Genomic DNA, 15,561 nt, shown 5'->3' with positions numbered 1-15,561 from the left:
GTAAGAACTAATGATTTTAAAGTCCAACTTCAGATCCTTCCTGAAGAAGGGGGTAAATTCTACATCTTTTCTCTCTTTTTTTTTTTTGTTTTTTTTTGACAGTTGTATTTGGTTCTATCTAAGGTCTCTGAGATATCCCGATTCTCGATCTTGGCTGGTATGGGCTTCTTTAGTGGTATGGGTCTCAGGTTAGAATTGAGCTTGGGCACTCCCACAAGCTGTGAGCCATTGCTGACCCAGCACATCTTTGAGGCAGGGGAGATTGTGGGCCATAGATTTTGTGGCAGAGTTGGTATCACAGTCCCATCACTAGGAGCCCAGCCTGATTACAGAAGATGGCTGGTTCAGGCTCCATATTCTCCATTATTAGGATTCCTCCTTAGGGTCAACCTCATAGGTTCCAGGAAGTTACCACTGCACTAAGTTTCCATATCACACCCTAGGTGCTCACCTATTTTGGTCATCTCTCCCCATACTCTCTCTCTCTGTTCCTTCCTCCCATACCTGATCTCTCCTATTCCCATCACTACATGCCCTCAGTCCACCCACAAAATCTATTCCATTTCCTCTTCCTGTGGAGATCCATGTGTCCTACTTGACTTCTCCTATTTATCTAAATTCTCAGAATATGTGAACTATAGTATGATCATCCTTTATTTAAAAGCTAATACCCACTTATAAGTGAGTACATGTCATGTTTTTCTTTCTGAGTCTAGGTTGCCTAACTCAGGATGAATTTTTCTGTTTTCATCCATTTGCCTATGGTGATATTTTATTTGTGCTGAAATGTAATTTTATTTGTATGTTAATAAAGTTGCCTGGAGATCAGAGCAAAGAGCAAGCCATTATCTCTGTGTTTTCAAGGACAATCCAGCATGGTAACACACGCCTTTAATCTCAGTACCAACCATAGAGACCTGGAGGTCTGTATAGACAGGCAGTGATGAGAAAGTCATGTGGTTGGGTTTATAGCCAATGAGAAGGCAGAACAGAAAGGCAATAAAAAGATAGGACACAGGAAGGAGGTCTCTCTCTCAGGGGAAGTGATGGCAGCATGTGGTAAGATAAGATGGTCTTAGCTTTGGCTGCTACTCGATCTCTGGGCTTTTAACTCTTTTTTTGGCTCTGTGTTTCTTATTTAATAAGACCGTTTAGAACTACATCTACATTGACCTGGAAATTTTATGATGTCATTTTTTTCTAACAACTGACTAATACTCCATTGTGTAAATATAACACATTTTCTTTATGTAATTTTTTTTGGTTGAGGGACACCTAGGTAGTTTCCAGTTTCTGGCTACTATGAATAAAGCTGTATGAACATAGTTGAGCAAGTGTTCTTGTGGTAGGATGTGATATCTTTTGGGTATAGGCCCAAGAATGATATAGCTAGATCTTGAAGTAGATTGATTCTAACTTTTCTGATGAACTGCCATATTGATTTCCACAGTATCTGTACAAGTTTGCACTCCCACCAGCAATGGAGGAGTGTTTCATTGCTCGACATCCTCACTGGCATGAGCTGTCACTTGTGTTTTTGATCTTAGCCATTCTCACAACTGAAAGATGGAATCTCAAAGTAGTTTGTAATTTTCATTTCCCCAATGATTAAGGATGTTGAATAGTTCTTTAAGTGTTTCTCAGTCTGGGGGGAGACTTGATGGAGATATCACAGTTAGGACTGAGTGTACCAAAATGTCTCACTCTCTGCACATTGAAATGTTGTGGATTTCTGTATTAGTTCCCATCTATTGCAGGAGGAGATGAGGATGGCTGAGCAAGATACTGATCTATGAGTGCAGCAGAATGTCTTTAGGAGTCATTTTATTGTTTTTATAAGCAGGTCATCATTGTAGATCAAAGCCTTTGTAGCTGATTTGGTGTTTATCTTTCTGGTAGCATTCAAAGTAACTTCTAATACCATGAATACCAGGTAATAGGAGTGACAGTTCTAAGTATACACCAGCTCAACCTCTTTGTGTGTGTTTCCATATGAAACTGAATTTTTCTAGTTCCATCCATTTTCTTTCTTTTTTAAAAAAATATTTAATTCTTTTTTCCTTTGAGAATTTCATACATGCATAGAAAGTGTTACACTCTCCACCCACTTTCCCACTCCAAATCTTCCTGTTTCCACTTCCAACATTATCCTCTAAACTTTATGACTTATCTTCTTTTGCCCTTTTAAATTTTTTAAAATTAGTTTTATTTTAAACTTTATTATAAAAACACTTTGCAATAAACAATCACACAACTGTAAAAAAATCATCACACAATGAAATTAACCAGATCAAAATACTATAGAACTAAACAAACTTCAATACTTTTATTGTCTGGGTAGTTTCTTTGCCTTTTTTTTCTATAATTAGTACATATATTTCACTGGGTCTGAAGTTTGGTATCCTGCCTTTAATAAGGTTATAAAATCCAAAGGATTGAGTCCCTGGGGATCCCCCATGCATCTCTGCCCTAGTTGTCACCCAGCAGGGAAGACTCCTGCAGGCAGGGTCCTCCACCAACACCCCCCATCAGACCCTGCAATCTAAATGACCCACACCCTACCCCAAATATACCCATCCCCCTGTGACCCCAGCTCTCATTGGACCAAGAGTTGAGTGACTTTTCTACCACCCATAGAGTCCTGCCTCTAGGGCCTAGGCCCTGGGACACAACCAGTCCCTGGGAACCGCCAGGTGCTGGCCAGCAGGGAAGACTCCTGTGGGCAAGACTCCGCACCAATTCCCCATTGAAGTCTGCAATCTACAAGACCCACACCCTGCTCCAAAGCTTCCCACACTCCTAAAAACCCAGTGGCTTCCTAAGACACAGAATCTGCCAGCTTTCATTAGACCAAGAATGACTCCCTGAGACACAGAATCTGCCAGCTCTCATTGGACCAAGAGCTCTCATTGGACCAAGAGAGGCTTCCTGAGACACAGAATCAGCCAGCTCCAATTAGACCAAGAACTCAGATTGGCCCCAGAGTGGCCCCTTGAGACACAGACACAGCAAGCACAGATTAGACCAAGAGCAGCTTACTCAGACCAGGCACCTCTTGCACTTATTGGAGAAAGAGACAGGAAGACACCAGTGCAAAAATATAAACAGCAACAAAAAAAGCAATATGGCATCACCAGAATTTAGAGGTTCTGCAACAGCATGACCTGGACATCACAATGTAGAAGAAACAGAAGAAAGCAACCTTGAAAAATAACTTTATGAAGATGATAGAGGCCTTTAAAGAGGAAATGAAAAATTCCCTTTAAGAAATTGAGAAAAAGATGAACAAAAAATTGGAAGAAATAAATCCCTTAAAGAAAGTCAAGAAAAGCATGAAAAGGCAATTAAACATGTGATGGAAGCAGTTCAAGACCTGAAAACTGAAATAGAAACAATGAAGAAGACACAAACTGAGAGAATGCTGGAAATATAAAATCTGAGTAAATGAACATGAATTATAGATGCAAGCATAGCTGACAGAATAAAAGAGATGGAAGTGAGAATCTCTGGCATAGAGGATACAATAGAGGAAATAGATTCATCAGTCAAAGAAAAAAACAAAGCCAATAAAGTCATAACACACAATGTCCAGAAAATCTGGAACACCAGTAAAAGGACAAACCTAAGAGTAATAAGGATAGAAGAAGGAGAAGAATACTAACTTAAAGGCACAGAAAATATATTCAACAAAATCATAGAAGAAAAACTTTCCCAACTTAAAGAAGAAAATGACTAGGAAGATACAAGAAGCTTATAGAACACCAAATACACTAGACCCCCCCAAAAAAGCCTTCTCACTATATAATAATTAAACTACTAAAAATACAAAATAAAGACAGAATATTAAGAACAGCAAAGAAAAAAAGGGCAAGTGATTTATAAAGGCAGAACCATCAGAATAACACCCAACTTCTTAATGGAGACTCTGAAAGCCAGAGGTCCTGGACAGATGTAATGCAGACACTAAGGGACCACAGATGCCAGCCTAGACTAATACACCCAGGAAAACTTTCAATCACCATAGATGCAGTGAACAAGACAAAACCATATTTAATCAATACTATCCCCAAATCTAGCCCTACAGAAAGCAATGGAAGGAAAACTCCAATCTAAAGAAGTCAGATAAACCCACGAATACACAGGCACTAAATCTCATTAAACCCCACAGCAGTAAATCCCTAAGATGGAAAAAACACACACGTACTACCACCAAAAGACAACAGTAAGTAACAATCACAGGTCTTTAATATCCGTTAATATCAATGGACTCAATTCGTCTATAAAAATAAACAGGCTAACAGAATTGATACAAAATCAGGACTTACCTTTCTGCTGCATACAAGGAACACATCTCAACTTCAAAAACAGAAATTACCTCAGGGGGAAAGTCTAAGAAAAGGCTTTCCAATCAAATAGACTTAAGAAGTAATCTGGTGCAGCTATCCTAATATCTAACAAAACAGACTTCAAATTAAAATCAAACAAAAGAGATTGCAAAGGAAAATACATACTCATCACAGGAAAGATGCAGCAAGATGAAGTCTCAATTCTGAACATTTGTGCCCAAAATAAAAGGGTACTCACATATGTAAAAGAAGCATTACTAAAGATTAAATCACACATCAAACTCCACACATTAATATTGGAAGACTTCAACACCCCACTCTCACCAATGAACAGATCTATCAGACTGAAATTTAACAGAGAGATAAGGGACCTAATAGATGTTATAACTCAAATGGACTTAATATATATCTCCAGAACATTCCACCCAAACAAAAAAGAATATACCTTCTTCTCAGCATCCTATGGAACTTTCTCTAAAATCAACCACATACTCAGTCAAAAAGCAAATCTCAACAGATACAAAAAAATTGGAATAATCTCCTGTATTTTATTGGACCACCATGGCTTAAAATTAGATTTCAACAACAACAAAAATTACAGAAAGCCTACAATCATGTAGAAACTGAATAATGCTCAACTGAATCATCAATGGGTCAAGGAAGAAATAAAGAAAGAAATTAAAGGCTTCCTGGAATTCAATGGAAATGAATGTACTACATGCCCAAAATTATGGGACACTATGAAAGCAGTGCTGTAGCTAGAGTTTTCCTGTCTGGCCCACAGTCAGGACAAATCTCTCTCACCCACCAGTCCCACAGCCACTCAGACCCAAGCAAATAAACACAGAGACTTATATTGCTTACAAACTGTATAGCCGTGGCAAGCTTCTTGCTAACTGTTCTTATATCTTAAATTAATCCATTTCTATAAATCTATACCTTGCCACATGGCTCGTGGCTTACCGGGATCTTCACATGCGGCTTGTCTTGGTGGCGGCTGGCAGTGTCTCTCCCTCAGCCTTCCACTTCCCAGAATTCTTCTCCTTGTCCCGCCTATACTTCCTGCCTAGCCAATGGCCAATCAGTGATTTATTTACTGACCATTCAGCAACACACTTGACATACAGACCATCCCACAGCACTTCCCCTTTTCTTTTCTTAAAAAGGAAGGTTTTAACCTTTACACATCTCCAAAGTCAGCTTGGTATATTTGGGAATTTGGCTGTAGCTTCTCTTACTATTTCCTGCTGGAGGGGGGGCGCTGTATCTTATGGGGACATAAAGAATATTTTAGGATTATGGAGTAGTCCATGAGGGTGTATTGTCTGAGCCAGTCACCTTGAAATGGTTCTAGATGTTGGATCATCTGGGCCATGGTGTCATCGGAGACCTTTCAGGTGGTCTTGGCTGGTCAAACCTGATGTATCTTAATCTGGAACAAATCCATAGCCTCTGGCTTTCTGTGGAAACAAAATCAGAGCCTCCTTTCCAAAGCAACATATCTTTACATCCAAATTTTGAAGTCAAGGTACCTTTAAAATATACATTTTGGCATAACTCAACAGCTTTTGTAATCAAATGTTTTTCTTCAGTTACGAATATAAAAGACAACATAATCCAGATTCTCTGTGTGGTAACCATCTTTACGTGGCTTATTTTTTTATATTAGCTTGAGCCTATTGCTTTAAACTGCAGCCTTCTAAGCCTGAAAGGGTGCTGGTGCTGCTGGCTCCGCCCACTTTAGCTTCCCAACATGGCGGTAGTACATTTTCCGCCAGCTCTGGGAGCCATCAACTCTCAGAAATAGTGGGTCTATGCTTCTATCAAAGCAGTGTGTAGCCCAGAAACCTCTTTTTTTTTCGTACTAGTAGAGGCTAAATCCACCACACAGCTTAAAGTGCCACTTGCAGAGGCCTCATTCCTGCCATACTGCAGGTCCAGCATGCACACCAGAAACTCGCCATAGTAGCTCAAACACGCAGGCTGCCACTAGCTTAAAAGAGATAACTAGGAGCTGTTTTTAGCTCCGTTTTAGAATCTTTTTACTCAGGTTTTAGGTAGAAACTCTTGCCAACATGTTGGGCGCCATTTGTAGCTAGAGTTTTCCTGTCTGGCCCACAGTCAGGACAAATCTCTCTCACCCACCAGTCCCACAGCCACTCAGACCCAAGCAAATAAACACAGAGACTTATATTGCTTACAAACTGTATGGCCGTGGCAAGCTTCTTGCTAACTGTTCTTATATCTTAAATTAATCCATTTCTATAAATCTATACCTTGCCACATGGCTTGTGGCTTACCGGGATCTTCACATGCGGCTTGTCATGGTGGCGGCTGGCAGTGTCTCTCCTTCAGCCTTCCACTTCCCAGAATTCTTCTCCTTGTCCCACCTATACTTCCTGCCTAGCCAATGGCCAATCAGTGATTTATTTACTGACCAATCAGCAACACACTTGACATACAGACCATCCCATAGCACAGTGCTAAGAGGAAAATTCATGGCAATAAATACCCACATAAAAAGTTGGAGAAATCTCATACTAGCAACTTAACAGCACACCTAAAAACTCTAGAACAAAAAGAAGCAAACTCACCCAGGAGGAATAAATGCCAGGAAATACTCAAATTGAGAGCTGAAATCAATAAACTAGAAACAAAGAGAATAATACAAAGAATCAATGGAACAAAGAGTTGGTTCTTTGAGGAAATCAACAAGATAGACAAGCCCTTATCCAAACTAACCAAAAGGCAGAGAGAAACCATCCAAATTAACAAAATCAGAAATGAAAAGGGAGACCTAACAACAGACAATGAGGAAATCCATCAAGTCATACTTCAAACACCTGTACTCCACAAAATTGGAAAATCTAAAAGAAATGCATAAATTTCTGGATAGGTACCATATACCAAAGTTAAATGAAGACCAGATAAACAGTTTAAATAGACCAAAAATCCCTAAGTAAATAGAAATAGTCATTAAAAGTCTCTCAACCAAAACCAAAACAAAAAGAAAAACAAAAAAAGCCCAGGACCAGAGGGTTTCAGTGCAGAATTCTACCTGATTTTCAGAGAACTAATTCCAATACTCTGCAAATTGTTACACACAATAGGAACAGAGGCAACATTACCAAAGTACTTTTAGGAGGCTACAGTTACCCTGATACCCAAACCCCACAAAGATGCAACAAAGAAGGAGAATTACAGATCAATTTCCCTCATGAACATTGATGCAAATATACTCAATAAAATATTGGCAAACCAAGAACACATCAAAAAATTATCCATCATGACCAAGTAGGCTTTATACCAGAGACTCAAGGATGGTTCAACATACAAAAATCTGTCAATGTAATCCACCATATAAACAAGCTAAAAGAAAAAAAATACGCATGATCATCTCATTAGATCCTGAAAAAGCCTGTGACAAAATCCAACACCCCTTCATGATAAAAGTCTTGGAGAGATCAGGAATACAAGGAACATCCCTAAACATAATAAGGGCAATTTATAGCAAGCTGACAGCCAACATTAAACTAAATAGAGTGAAACTCAAAGCAATTCCACTAAAATCAGGAACAAGACAAGGCTGTCCACTTGCCCCATGTTTATTCAATAGAGTACTTGAAGTTCTAGCTAGAGCAATAAGAAAACAAAGGAGATCAAGGGGTTACAAATTGGAAAGGAAGAAGTCAAACTTTCCCTATTCGCAGACGATATGATAGTATACATAAGTGACCCCAAAAATTCTACAAGGAAACTTCTACAGCTGATTAACACCTTCAGCAATATGGCAGGATACAAGATTAACTCAAAAAAATCAGTAGCCCCTTCTACATACAAATGATAAATGGGTGAGAAAGAAAGAGAAACATCACCCTTTACAATAACCACAAATAATATAAAATATCTTGGGATAACTCTAACTAACCAAGTGAAAGACCTGTATGATGAGAAATTTAAGTCTCTGTAGAAAGAAATTTAAAAAGATATCAGAAAATGGAAGATTTCCCATGCCCATGAATAGGTAGGATTAACCTAGAAAAAATGGCAATTGTACTAAAAGCAGTCTGCAGATTCAGTGCAATACCCATCAAAGTCCCAGCATAATTTTTCGCAGATCTGGAAAGAACAATTCTCAACTTCATATGGAAAAACAAAAAACCAAGCATAGCTAAAATGATCCTATACAATAAAGCAACCTCTGGAGGCATCACCATCCCTGACTTCAAGCTCTACTATAGAGCTATAGCAGTAAAAACAGCTTGTGTACAGTTAGTTAATCTTTCATTCTATTGGACATGATAAATTTAATTCAATAGTTATATACATTTCGATTGTTTTTGAAAATTATAAATTTATAAACTCAAGTTCCATTTGCTTTTGGGATACTATCTTACAAGGACTTCAATTTGCAGTAAGGCTCATTAAGGAAGGGAATGGCTCAGTTGCCTTTAGCCTACCGGCTACGAGTGGGTTAGGACTTCTGTTGGTCTTTTCTGTGTCGAACACACAGATTGCAAGCCCAGCACCACTTTGAGATCTTTGGCAGCAGTTAACTCTGCAGCTCACACACAATTGAGCCTGTATGATAATGAGTATTCAGAGGTGGGTAATACCTAGGGGGCGCTCACCAACCTAAGACAGAGAGCCTGTGTGGCCTGGGCAGGCGTCTCCATGACAGGCAAGGTGACCTGCTGAGGTTCCACACAACCTAAGTCAGAAGCTCATTTTTCAGTAAAAGGGGGACCTGTAGGGTCCTGGCCCCCATTTTGGGTAACTGTTGCCTTGCTTGCTGACCTTGAGCTTGATACCATCCCTATGCTAATTCCCTGCCGTGTTCCACCCTCCTGAATGCTTAAGGGAAGTTCCTTGTCTGTGTATCCTGCATATTGGGTGTTAATAGCTTAGATGCAAGATTGTAAAACATCGGTAGCAAACTTCTGCCCTCTGGGGTTCTCCCATTGTGCTATAAGTCTGTATTTAAGACTCCTCCCTCCTTCAATAAACGGCATTCAGCATTAAAAAAAATGCTGCCATTGCTGAATTGGGTCAAAAAAAAAAGAAAAGAAAAGAAAAGAAAGCACATCCTTCAGTCCTCAACCACCAGTAACTGAATTCTGACAGCAGACTGCGGGATACTGGAGGCAGGCCCTTCTCTTCTGTGTTAGGTATTTTTGTTGTTGTTGCTATGACAATACCTGGCAAGAAGCAACTGAAGGAAAGAGAGGCTTATTTTGGCTCCCAGTGTGAGAGAACAGTCCATCATGGCAGGGAAGGCATGGTGGTAGGAGCATGTGGCTGCTGATCATATTGCATCTAAAGTCAGGAAGCAGAGAGACATGACTTGCTTCCTCCTTATTCAGTTCAGGACCCTGGTCCATAGAATGGTAACTTAGGTTTCAAACGAGTCTTTCCTCCTCATTTAAATCCCTCTGGAAACACCCTCATCCCTCTTCCCAGAGGTGTGTTCTCATAGCGATTCTTAATCCAGTGAGTTGACCCTGAAGAGTCTCATCATCTCATCAAGGCTCCAGGAGATGAGAGCCCTGCAAACTCCTTGTTTACATCCATGCGACCCCAACAGATGATCCCACCAAGGCCTGGAGGAATCTAAGTCTGGACTCCCAACACAAGGAAACCACAAAGAGGGAATGCATGCTGGTCTAAAGTACCACGTGCATGACCATATTGCCGCACAGCACTGCAAACTATGCCAGTGATGGAAAAATGCAGCCCGACACATTACTCAATGTGTCTTTCCCTCCTCATACACACAGACATAAACCCCACATCCATGGGAATGATACAATAAGTAAGGTTAAACTCATTTTGAAATACATTTTAAAAATGAAATTAATATACAGTTATTGCAGAAACTCTACCAAATACAGGTTAGCAAAAAGAATTTAAACCCATGTTTCATCGTATATGTGTTAGTAGTGTAATTCTCGTAGTGAACGCTGCTGCTACATAAAGATGGCGAGGTTTGGTGCGTTTAACCAAGTAATCACTGTGGTTATGCATACAAAATATAGAAAACAGAAAAATAAAACAAAGGCTCTAAACCAAGAAAAAAAAAAAAACAGCTTGTACCGGTACTGTCATAAAAACTGACATGTGGACCTACGGAATCGAATCGAAGACTTTGACATTAACTCACACACCTGTGAACACCTGATTTTTGACAAAGAAGCTAAATCTGAACAATGGAAAAAAGAAAGCATCTTCAACAAATGGTGCTGGCATAACTGGATGTCAACATGGGGAAGATTGCAAATAAATCCATATCTATTGCCATGTACAAAACTCAAATCCAAGTGGATCAAACACCTCTATATAAAACTAGTTACAATGAACTTGATATAAGACAAAATAGGAAGTAGTCTTGAATGCACTGGTACAGGACACTATTTTCTAAATATGCCACTAGTACCATAGACATTGATAGCAATAATTAATAAATGAGATCTCCTAAAATGGAGAAGCTTCTGTAAGGCAAAGGACACAATAAATAAGACAAAACAACAGCCTACAGAATTGGAAAAGATCTTCACAAACCCCACATCTGACAGAGGGCTGATCTCCAAAATATATAAAGAATTCAAGAAATTAAACATCAAAATAATGAACAACCCAATTTAAAAATGTGCTACAGAGCTAAACAGAGAATTCCCAACAGAAAAATCTCAAATGGCTGAAAGACATTTAAGGAATTGCTTAACATCCTTAGTCATCAAGGAAATGCAAATCAAAATGACTCTGAGATACCATCTAACACCTATCAGAATGGCTAAGATCAAAAACACATAAGACAGTTTGCTCCAAAGAAGCTAGCTAACAAGGAGGACCCAAATAGGGATGCATGGGTCACCCTGGAAAGGGGAAACAGATGAGATCTCCATGAGTAAACCGGGGATGAGGGGTGGGCAAAAGAGGGTAGGGGATGGTGGATGACAACATAAGGGGATGGGATGGCGGAGCTGCAACAAGGATGGCACGATAGAGGAAGACATCTTGGGGATAGGGAGAAATTGGGTGCTAGGGAAGTTCCCAAGAATCCCCAAGGATGATTCCAGCTTAGACTACTAGCAATAGTGGAGAGGGTGCCTGGACTGACTTACCCCAGTAATCAGATTGGTGAATACCCTTCCTGTCATCATAAAGCCTTTGTCTAGTAACTGATGGAAGCAGATGCAGAGATCCATAGCCAAACACCAGGCTGAGCTCCAGGAGTCCAGTCAAAGAGAGAGAAGAAGGATTTTATGAGCAAGGGAATCAAGATCATGATGGGGAAAGCTACACAGACAACCAAACCAAACTAGTGAGGACTCATGAAATGTATATCAACAGGTGTGGAGCCTGCATGGGAATGGACTAAGGCCTTCTGCATAGCAAGACAGTTGTGTAGCTTGATCTGCTTAAGGACTCCCAGGCAGTAGGATCAGAGTTCATTCCTGATGCATGAGCAGGCTTTTTGGAACCCACTGCCTATGTTGGGACACCTTGTACAGCCTTGAGGCAAGGGGGAGGGCTCTGGACCTGCCTCTACCAAATGTACCTCTCCATGGGAGGTCTTACCTTATAGGAGGAAATGGGAGATGGGCTGGGAGAGAGACTGGAGGTGTGGGAGAAAGGAAAAGGGGGTCTTTGATTGGTGTATAAAATGAATATAAAAAAATTTTCTTAATAAAAAAATTGCCTGAAAAAAAATCCAAAGGATTTACACTTCATCTTGTCACCTTCGTGTGTAGTGTCTAACCAGTGTTGGCACATAGCCAAGACAGAATAACTACAGTTACTCATTCAATTATGATGATCAGTATCGTGTTCTACCAGTCCCACTAGCTGAAGTTCAGGCAGGTTTTCCTCTAGAAAAAGCCACAGAACACAGAAACATGTAACATGAATTTTAAAAGGTCTTATTAATTGAAAATCCAAGAGCCAGGTATTGCAGTGAAAGGCTGAAAGATCAGAGAGACAGAACAAGCCACAGCCAACCTTACCTTGCCAACTCCTCATCTGATGTTGTTTCCTCAGACTGAAAGCCTCTGAGTTCTCACCTGAACGGATCTCAGCTGAAATGCTGCTTAAAAGCCTAAAAGATTAAAAGTCTCTAGTTCTCATGCCTTATATAACTTTCTGCTTTCTACCATCACTTCCTGGGATTAAAGCCATATGCCATCACTGTCTGGCTTCTATGTCTAATCTGTTGGCTGTTCTATTCTCTGACTCCAGATAAGTTTTATTTAGGGCAAACAATATATTGGGGGACACAATATATCACCACAGAAATATGTATTCTTTAATCCAGTAAGTCCAAATAGTGTTTCCTATATGCTCATGAGTGGAGAGCTATCCTCTGAAGCATTCCAACCTACCAGAGGCCATACCTCTAAGGAAAATGGCTTTCTCTTCATAGCTGCCATATTTCTCAATAGTTCCTCTCCTAGAGGTGGAGCTTGTATGCCCCTGCCTCATCCATGCTATAGTGTTGACTAGCTTGTTCTTATACAAGCTTTGTATAGTCAACCACAGCTGCTGTGATGTGAGTTTATGAGTGCAGTGGTCTTACGCACAGAAGACACTGCTCTGATCTGGTACTCTCTAACCTCTGGATGTTGCAATCTTTCTGCCCTTCTTCTGCAATGGTCTCTTAGTCCTGACATGATAGAGTATGGTTGTGTGATATTTTGATTGTTTTCTGACAAATAAAGCTTGTTTTGAGTCAGAGGGTAGAGCTAGCCACTAGCTGACCAAAATTAACCATGAAGGTTTAAAGGACTGCAGACTGTAGGAGACATGAAGTAGTAAGGCAGGGATGAAAGAGGATCTCGGCCATTTTGGAGGAAGGAACAGAAGAGGTAAGAGGGGACTGGTGGCTGCTCCCCTGCTTCTCTGAGCTTTCAGGCTCTTATTCAGATATCTTACTCCTAATTTTTATTGATAAAGAATAATTAGTTAAGACTTCAGAGTGTGATATAGATGACCAGTTTTTTGGAATGAGCTCTCCCCTAAAATTTATTCTGTACAGTTTGATTAGTTGTATCTGCTTTAACCACCATCCACTTCATAAAAACTTCTCTAATAGGGTCTTAAAAACTACCATTATTTATGAATATAGAGATACAAAGTTAAAGAACACTTTGATACTACGATCATTTAGCAAAATATTAGTAGTAGGTTCATCTCCATGACCTATTATCTTCTTAGCTACAAGGTCTTGATCAGTTAACAATATGAGAAATTTCTGTGAAGGGGAACTAAAATTTAATCACCTACCAAGTTATTACCATCATAATAGTTAGTGGAATATTGTATCCATAGGCATGTCTGTCTGTGCTGGTTGTTATTACTGTTTTCACAGTTCACAGCTGGCTAAGACTATTATGACTTTTCTCCAATAGCAGCCTGATGAATACTTTCTGGTCTATGAGGGCTAGTCATCAAGGAGGAAGCATATTGGTAGTATCAGCATGATTTCTGCATGTTCTATAACTAAAATGTAATAGGTCTTGGGATCAAGTTCTCCTGGGTGAACAAGAGCAAGGAATATGGGCTTGTATTGTTTTGAGGGTCTTTGATTCTGCCTCATCCCAAAAAGTTAGTTCGAGAGTTGTCCCACTCCAGGCACTGAGCTTTTTATTTGGCAGCTTATAGCTTCTGGAAGAAGCATCATTTCCCATATATGACAATTCTATTAAGTCTCTTATACATACACAGAGAGAGGGGGGAGAGGGAGGGGGGAGGGAAAGGGGAAAGGGACAGAGAGAGAGAGAGAGAGAGAGAGAGAGAGAGAGAGAGAGAGAGAGAGAGAGAGAGCGACTTCAGAAGCTTATTAAGTAGTCATCATAGAGCTTTCTCAAATATCGTTAGTGTTAGTTGTGACTTCTCTCATCCCCTCCTCTAACTTCCCATTTTCTTCCCCACTTAAATCTCCACCCACTATTCCCCTTTATCTGTTTTTATCATTTGTGTTACATCATGCTTCCATTCAAAGTCATTCTACTCATGACTGTTTTCTAATTTCTTGACTTCTAAAGATATTCCAATTTAAACACACAAATTTAAAGATACAACAATAGTATCCACATTTAAGAGATAACATGTGGCATTTGTGTTTTTGGATCTGTGTTTACTAACTCAATATAATTTTTCCAGTTTCTTCCATTTCCATCCTAAGCTAGTATCTTTCTTTGATGGAAAGCTACAGAGATTTTTTTAAATATAATTTATTAGTCTGAGTCTTTTGATAAGAAAATTGAGATCCTTAATATTTAAATTAATTATTGATAAGTTTGTATTACCAGCTGTCATTTTGATGATTTTGTTGTTTAGGAATTTCTTAGTTCTTACACAATTGGTTTATCATCATTAGTATTTCCACTCTTGCAATCTTTTGAATGTATTTATCTTTTTCTTCAAACAGAGGTATTATTTCCAGTATCTTTCACAGGGCTGGCTTCATTGTCATGAAATCTTTAATCTGATTTTATCATGGAAAGTTTGTCACTGTCAACTCTGACAGTTTTGTTAAGTATATTAGACAGAGTTGATAATTATGACATGTGAGTTTGAAATACTTCAGTTCAAACCCTTCTTTTATGGTTTAGACTTGAAAGTCAGTAGTTATTCTGATGGGCCTGCCTTTGTATGTATAATGGCTTTTGTCTTTTTCAGCTTTCAATACACTTTCTTTGTTCTATACATTTAGTACTTTAACTATGACACATGGAGTTTCACTTTTGATTTTGTGTGTTTGGGGTTCTGTGTGCTGGTTATAACTGGATAGACTTCTATTTCCATACATTTGGGACATTTTCTTCTATGTTTTCATTAAAAACATTTTCTATGCCTTTTAAATGAAATTTTGTCTTCACAAATGCCTTTAATTGGAAGACTTTGACTTTTCTTGCACATTCTGTTCATGTATTTCAAAAACATTTATACTGACTTTGACTGACTTTTTGCTTCTATTTCATTATAATTCCTTCTATTGCCTTAGTTGGTTGGCATGAACCTGAGAGATTGGGGCCTATAAATGAGGTAAACTAAAGTCTCATGCAATAGCCAACATTTATTTTAATTTTATTTTTTATTTAAGAATTTTTTAAAATTCATTTTACATACCAACCGCAGATTCACCATCTCATCCCTCTTCCAACTTCCCCCAGCCTCTCCCCCCAGACCCACCCCCATCCCCTCCTCCAAAAGGGTA

Source organism: Peromyscus eremicus, chromosome X (genome assembly GCF_949786415.1).
Source record: "Peromyscus eremicus chromosome X, PerEre_H2_v1, whole genome shotgun sequence".
NCBI classification, from domain to species: Eukaryota; Metazoa; Chordata; class Mammalia; order Rodentia; family Cricetidae; genus Peromyscus; species Peromyscus eremicus.
The sequence above is the reverse complement of the archived record's forward strand: the minus strand, read 5'-3'. Positions refer to the sequence as shown.